This window comes from Culex quinquefasciatus, chromosome 3, assembly GCF_015732765.1.
Source record: "Culex quinquefasciatus strain JHB chromosome 3, VPISU_Cqui_1.0_pri_paternal, whole genome shotgun sequence".
NCBI lineage: Eukaryota > Metazoa > Arthropoda > Insecta > Diptera > Culicidae > Culex > Culex quinquefasciatus.
Window position 1 is genome coordinate 14,879,868 of NC_051863.1, and position 6,758 is coordinate 14,886,625.

Genomic DNA, 6,758 nt, shown 5'->3' on the forward strand with positions numbered 1-6,758 from the left:
GATTTGGTGTCTTGGGCAAAGTTGTAGGTATGAATATGGACTACACTGAAAAAAATAATACACAGTAAAAAACTTTTTTTTATTTTTAATTTCACTTAATGTCACTAAAACATGATTTGCAAAAAACACCATTTTTTTCTGATATGTTTAAGAGGACATAAAATTCCAACTTTTCAGAATTTTCTAGAATAGGCAAAAAATCTTTAACCGAGTTATGATTTTTTGAAACAATACAGATTTTTTAACTTCATTTTTCGATGTTAAATCGAATTTGCAATCTAAAAATACTTTAGTGAAATTTTGATAAAGTGCACCGTTTTCAAGTTTTAGCCATTTTCAGGTAACTTTTTTTCAAAATAATCGCAGTTATTCATTTTTTAAATAAATGCCTATGTATATCCAATTAAAAAAATGAAAAGCTAAGAAAATTCTCTATATTTTGCTTTTTTGAACTTTGTAGATACGACTTTTAGTTGCTGAGATATTGCCGTGCAAAGGTTTCAAAACAGAAAGATTAATGTTTCCTAAGTCTCACCAAAACAACCCACCATTTTCTAATGTCAATATCTCAGCAACTAATGGTCCGATTTACAAGGTAAAAATATGAAAAATTCGTGAAATTTTTCGATCATTTCGAAAACAATATTTAAATTAAATATTTAAATTTTAAAATTAAGACTTACACTTCAAAAGGGCGTAATATTGAATGTTTTTTTTACTGTGTATCTTTTTTTTTCAGTGTAGTCCATATCCATACCTACAACTTTGCCGAAGACACCAAATCGATCAAAAAATTCCTTCAAAAGATACAGATTTTTGAATTTTCACATATCATTTTTGTATGGACAGCTGTCAAATTTGTATGGAAAATTATATGAACGAACTAATGATGCATAATGGCTTCTTTGGGCATACCAAAAGCGCCAAAAAAGTTTTAGCCGGATTAAAAAAAAAATCGAATGACCGAAATCTCAGAGAATTGTTCACTCTATTTTTTTAACGGTAATAACAAAATTCATGCCATTTCAATAACAAATATTGTTAAAATAACAGAATTTGTAATGGAATATTCTTACAAAATCCATTTTTGCATAAGAGTTTTTGAACAGTTTATGTTATCATAACACAATTTGTTATTGGTCTGATATTGGCTGAAAGCCAATAACATTTTTTGTTATGGAAGAATACCTCCAACTGTTATTGGGTTGATCGGATTAGTTGTTAAAATAACAAAAAATAATAACAAAGATTTGTTCGAAGAATAACTGAAAATATTATTAGTTTGCTATTACAATAACAATTCAAAAACAAAAAAAATCATAACGACGAATAACAAATCTTGTTATTAATAACATAAAATGTAATTGGCCTAGTGTTTTCAAATATCAAAAAAAATTATTCCCGAGTTATTTCCGTCTGCTCGGGAAAGTTTAAATAAAATCAAAAAGTATTTCATTTTCGAAAATATTTATTTCAAGAACGAGCAAATTTGGGCACCACTTTTTAAAATTTGTAAAAGTGGCATTTATGAAAAAGTTAATTTAAATGGCAATGACTCGAGGAGTTATGAGTTTTAGATTTTTTTGTTTTTGCGAAAATTGACAAAAATGGCAATTTTTCGGACCACCCTAACACGATGTAGGTCACCCTAAAGATCCCTAGACAAAAAATGAGTCGAATCCGAGCACTTTTGTTTTCAGCCTTGCTGTTTTCGTAGGGAATTGCTGAATAATCAACTATGAACCGTTGTCCATCGATTCGTTTTGTTCTGTATCTCGAGGGGGGATTTTCAGATCGATTTGGTGCCTTGATCAAAGATGTAGGTTATGATTAGGATTAGTTAGGAAAATAGCTTCACTCCAAAATCAATTAACCCATTTTTATATTTTTATCTAAAAAACCATTCGATTTCGTTATTTTTTGACATGTTTTTGTAGGCAATAGTGTTTCTTAGATAGTATCTAAATCGCACACAAAAAAATGAAAAATTAAACTCTAAATTTAAAAATAATTTCGACAAATTTTGATAAAGTGCACCTTTTTTCGTTATAGCAATTTTTAAGGTTAAATTATTCAACAAAATATTCTGGTTACAATTTTCATAAGTAGTGTTCATCCTTGTAAATAACTGAAAAAAACGAAAAGCTGAGTAAATTCTCCACACCCAAAGGAAAAATATATCTCAAAATCTGCAACATTGGATTTGCTGCAAAAAATGTCACATTTTATAACATTTTTTTGCAGCAAGCCCGTAGATCATTTTTGCCCGCTTGTAAAAATTTCAGCGATCTGCAGTTCTCACCAACACATATAATGCTGGCCCGTCCCCGAGCAACACTCCAAAGATAAGCATATGTTGGTTCTCTTTCACTCACTTTTCATCAAGCGTCCATGGCGCGGTGCTAGCGTGTCGGATCAATAACCAAGAAGTTGGTGGTTCAATACTCGTTCTGTGAAGGGGTTTTTTTTGTGAAATACAACCAAAAGCCGTCGGTAATGTCGATAATTGTCGGTAACGGGCAATAATGTCATACCCCTATATCGCAAAAAATGCATGAGGACAGTTTTCATGCAGATTCTGATATACTTTCATGCCGCCATGCATCACAATCATGCGACTGCCAGTTGGGTGCACCTTTTGCTTTTTGGACATTCTTTACCCAACCTTTGGTTGCCTTGCAAAACTTGAAAACTGACCATCAATTTTCAATAGTTGTTATCTTGGAAACCTTTGTACAGGTTTGCAAGGTTCAAAGTGAAACTTGAGTGATATTTTCTTAAAACATCGATTGTGAGTTCCTGATTTCAAAAGTTTGAAAACTTTTTTGTTAAAAAGTAAATTTTTTTTTCTTATGTACATTTTCGATACTTTCCTAAAAACACATTTTTTTCAAATAATCATAACTTGGCCAAAAACAAAACGTTCATCATACCCTATAGCTCGAAAGTTCGCATATTTTATCTACTGAAACTTATTTAAAAAAATGGTTCTATCCCATTCCCCCAAAAAAAAATCAAATAGTGATCAGTTTTAAAGTGTAAAATGTTAAAATTTTGAATTTTCCCTTTAAAAAGATCTGTATCTTCTTAAAACAAGGGGAAAACTGATTTACCCTGGGAGTATTGCAGATTTTTTTTTAAATTTTTTCCCTCTTTGAAGAAGGGAAAACTAAATGCTTAACGGCATCATACCAAATGGGAAACATAATATTTTTTTCAAGGACCTAAATATTTCTGGTAAATGGATCACAAGAAATAAAATAAAAATCGAAGAAAACGTAAATTGTTGCTTTCCATTTTCGCAATACCATTACCATTTCAACCCAAAGCCCAAAGTCCAAAGTCTCGTTCGTCACACCGTTTCGAGCGTAGCAAGAATCAGTTCATTGCCATTCCATGTTCCAATGTTCAGCACATGGGAGGGTTGTGGGGGGGGAGGGGGTGCATTCCTGGGTGGAAGAACTCTCCACTCACACCTTTCCGCTCCCCCGCGTTCGTTTATGCTCATCATTGCTCCCTTAATTTCGCATTAGACTCTCTTCTCATACCACCGTGCTCTTCGTAACCTGAACGAGGAGCCATCGCCGACCTCCCAAATATAGCCAGCCAACGGCCACCACCACCACGAGGCAACAGTTGTGAAAATGTCCAGGAGAGGAAGACGGGAGGAGGTCGGTGGGGTGACATCCGAACGAAAAACGAGGACGACGAGGCCGACTCTTAATCCTGGTCCGGACTTCTCGGAGTCTGCGAGCGCAACTGGTTGCTGTTTGTCTGGCCAATTTGCGAGGGAAAAAAGCGAATCTCTTCAACCTTGAAAGAGAGCAAGAGAGCGACACGTCTCTCACCCGGGGAAAATTCCGCGGGATCGGATTCGCTTCGTCGGTTTCCGGTTGGCCTTCGTCGTCGGGATTTTCCCAACGCTTTTCTCTCTCCCATAACCTGTTGCGACCTGTGTGGGGCGAGGGATTGGACACAGCTTTCGGTGTGCTGTCGACTCACTTCGTTAGTTCGGGACGGCCTGCCAATTTCCGATGGTTATTTTTATCAGTCCAGAGATAACGATAGCTCGAGCAAGAGTCGAGTGGGTGAAAATGGGGGGGGGGGGAGGGAGGAGGGAGATGGCTGCTCTGTGACGAAGAATCAATGAGCCCCGAAAAGCGCGACGACGTGCACGTGAAAGTTTTACCTTATCACGAGCGCAGCGAGCAGGTGCAGGCGAACCCAGGAGTGGGTTAAAAAAGGGGATGAAGGGGTTGACTCGGTTAATTAATACATTTTACAAGGTTAATAAATTTTATATCTTATTTCAAATTGAAAGAAAAAAAAACGAGTACTTCAAACAAAATAATAGTTTAATGATTGTATCAACTCAAATATTTTTTTTGTATTGCCAAAAATTCCATTAATAAAAGTTCAAGTATTCACTAATTTTGGCCGCCGTTGACTTATGACAACCAATGTTGTAAATTGTGTGATTTAATGATAACAAATCATGTCTAGAAGGAAGACAGTGAGCAAGAGAGCAACTCTCTTCTGTTCTTATTCACTCCATTCCATCTGAGCTGTTTTGGTCGATAAAGGTGTACTTTTGAGTAATTCTACGTTTTCAGAAATAATTTTTCTTTGCATTTTATTATTATGATAAAATATTGTGCAAAAAATATAATGCAACTATGGCTGCAATTATAATTTATCAGTAGATAGTGCTGTTTTCATTCAAATATTTTTTAAAGTAAGATTCTTATTTGAAATGTTATGCTCTGCAACATTATCGAACAAACCAAAGCTATGCAACTTGATTCTGAAAAGTCATAAGGCCGTTGCAAATATTTTTTGAAGTCTATGTCCCTTTTTTGATGTCTATGACCGGGGTCAAGGGAGGGCATAACATTTGCATGAAAAAAGTGTTTAAAAATGAGCAATTCTACCAAAACCGGAAATGGATTTAATTTATATTTTTTATTTGGCTCAAACTTTTTTGGGGCCTTCTCTGTGACCAAATAAGCTATTGTGGTCTTTGGATCACCCATAAACTGCCGCTTTAATCGAATCCGTCCCATATGCAAAAACAGCAAGCCGAGAAAAACGCATGTGAAATTTGTCCCGCCCATAAGGCTACGTGTTTGAATTCCACGAAAAAAAATGGATTTTCTCCGGTTTTCTAGAACGAAATATTACATTTTATTGGTTTTTCGGATAGTTTACATGATTTCGAACCAAACTGCATTATTACCTCAAAATTGACGAAATTACATATGGGACGTACTAGCTTCGAGCGGCTTTTGAGCCATAAAGAGATATGATAAAAAAAAACGCGAACAGCTATGGCAGATCATGCACGAGAACGGATTTCCGGACAAACCGACTCGGCTGATCAAGGCTACCTTGGATCGTGTGATGTGTCACGTGCGAGTGGCAGGGGAGCTAGCGGACCCCTTCCAATCGCATCAAGGGTTACGACAAGGTGACGGCTTATCCAATGCGCTGTTCAACATCGGACTTGAGGGAGTTGTGCGAAGAGCGGGTATAAACACGAGAGGCACGATTTACAACAGGACAGTCCAACTTCTTGCTTATGCGGACGACATTGATATTATAGCGAGAGACCTAGAGACGGTGAAAAGGGTTTACACCGCCTTAAAGACGCAAGCAGGACGAATTGGATTGGCCATGAATACGACGAAAACAAAGTACATGAAAGGGAGGGGCTCAAAGGACGTTGACCCCCCCAAGACTCACCCCTCTAGCTGTGGATGGCGATGTGCTGGAGGAGGTGAGCGAATTCGTGTACTTGGGATCGCTGGTAACGGCCGACAACGACACCAGCTTAGAGATCCGGACTCGTATCCACTCCGCGAATCGCGCCTACTTTGGATTACGGAAAACCTTGACATCTGATCGAGTGCAACGTGCCACGAAGCTGACCCTGTACAAGACACTGATTAGACCGGTTGCCCTCTATGGCCACGAGACCTGGACGCTGCGGCAAGAGGACGAACGAGCCCTTGGAGTTTTCGAACGGAAGGTGCTGCGAACGATCTACGGTGGAGTACGTACAGCTCAGAACGAGTGGCGAAGGCGCATGAACCACGAACTGCACGCGCTGCTGGGAGAACCAGGAAGGTGCTGTGTCCTATCCCTTGCCTAGACCAGACCAAAATCCATGATAAAGCTGTCAGACCAAATCTGTCAGACCAAGACTGTCAGACCAAAGAGCGAAAAATAAACAATCTTGGTCTTCGACGTAGGTGCACACAAATCAAGAAAAGAAAATTGAAAAAGAATTTTATTTTTTCAATTCAATGTCTGGTTTTGGACTGCAAAATTGAATGTACGTCAGAAAATGATTAAACCGTGCGGCGGCCTGTATACCGACAATTAAATTAGCAGTTAAAAACGGCCTTATTCTTCCACTAATTTTTGATCGCGTTTTCGGTTTACACCTGAACAATCTTGAAATTATTTATATGGATTTGTGATTCCTCTCTTTCCATCATTCCCTTGGGGAGAACCGACCATCGTCACCCTGGCGAGAATCGGGAGGCTCAGGTGGGCCGGCCATGTCGCGAGGATGGACGAAGACCATCCTGTCAGAATGCTCTTTGACCGCGCGCGACCGGATGGCGGCACTGGCCGAAGAGCAGGAGCGCAGCGTGCACGATGGGGTAATCAGATCGAGGCGGACCTAAGAAAGATCTGCAACCTAGGAGACTGGCGAGCTGCAGCCCAGAACCGACCAACATGGAACATTGGAA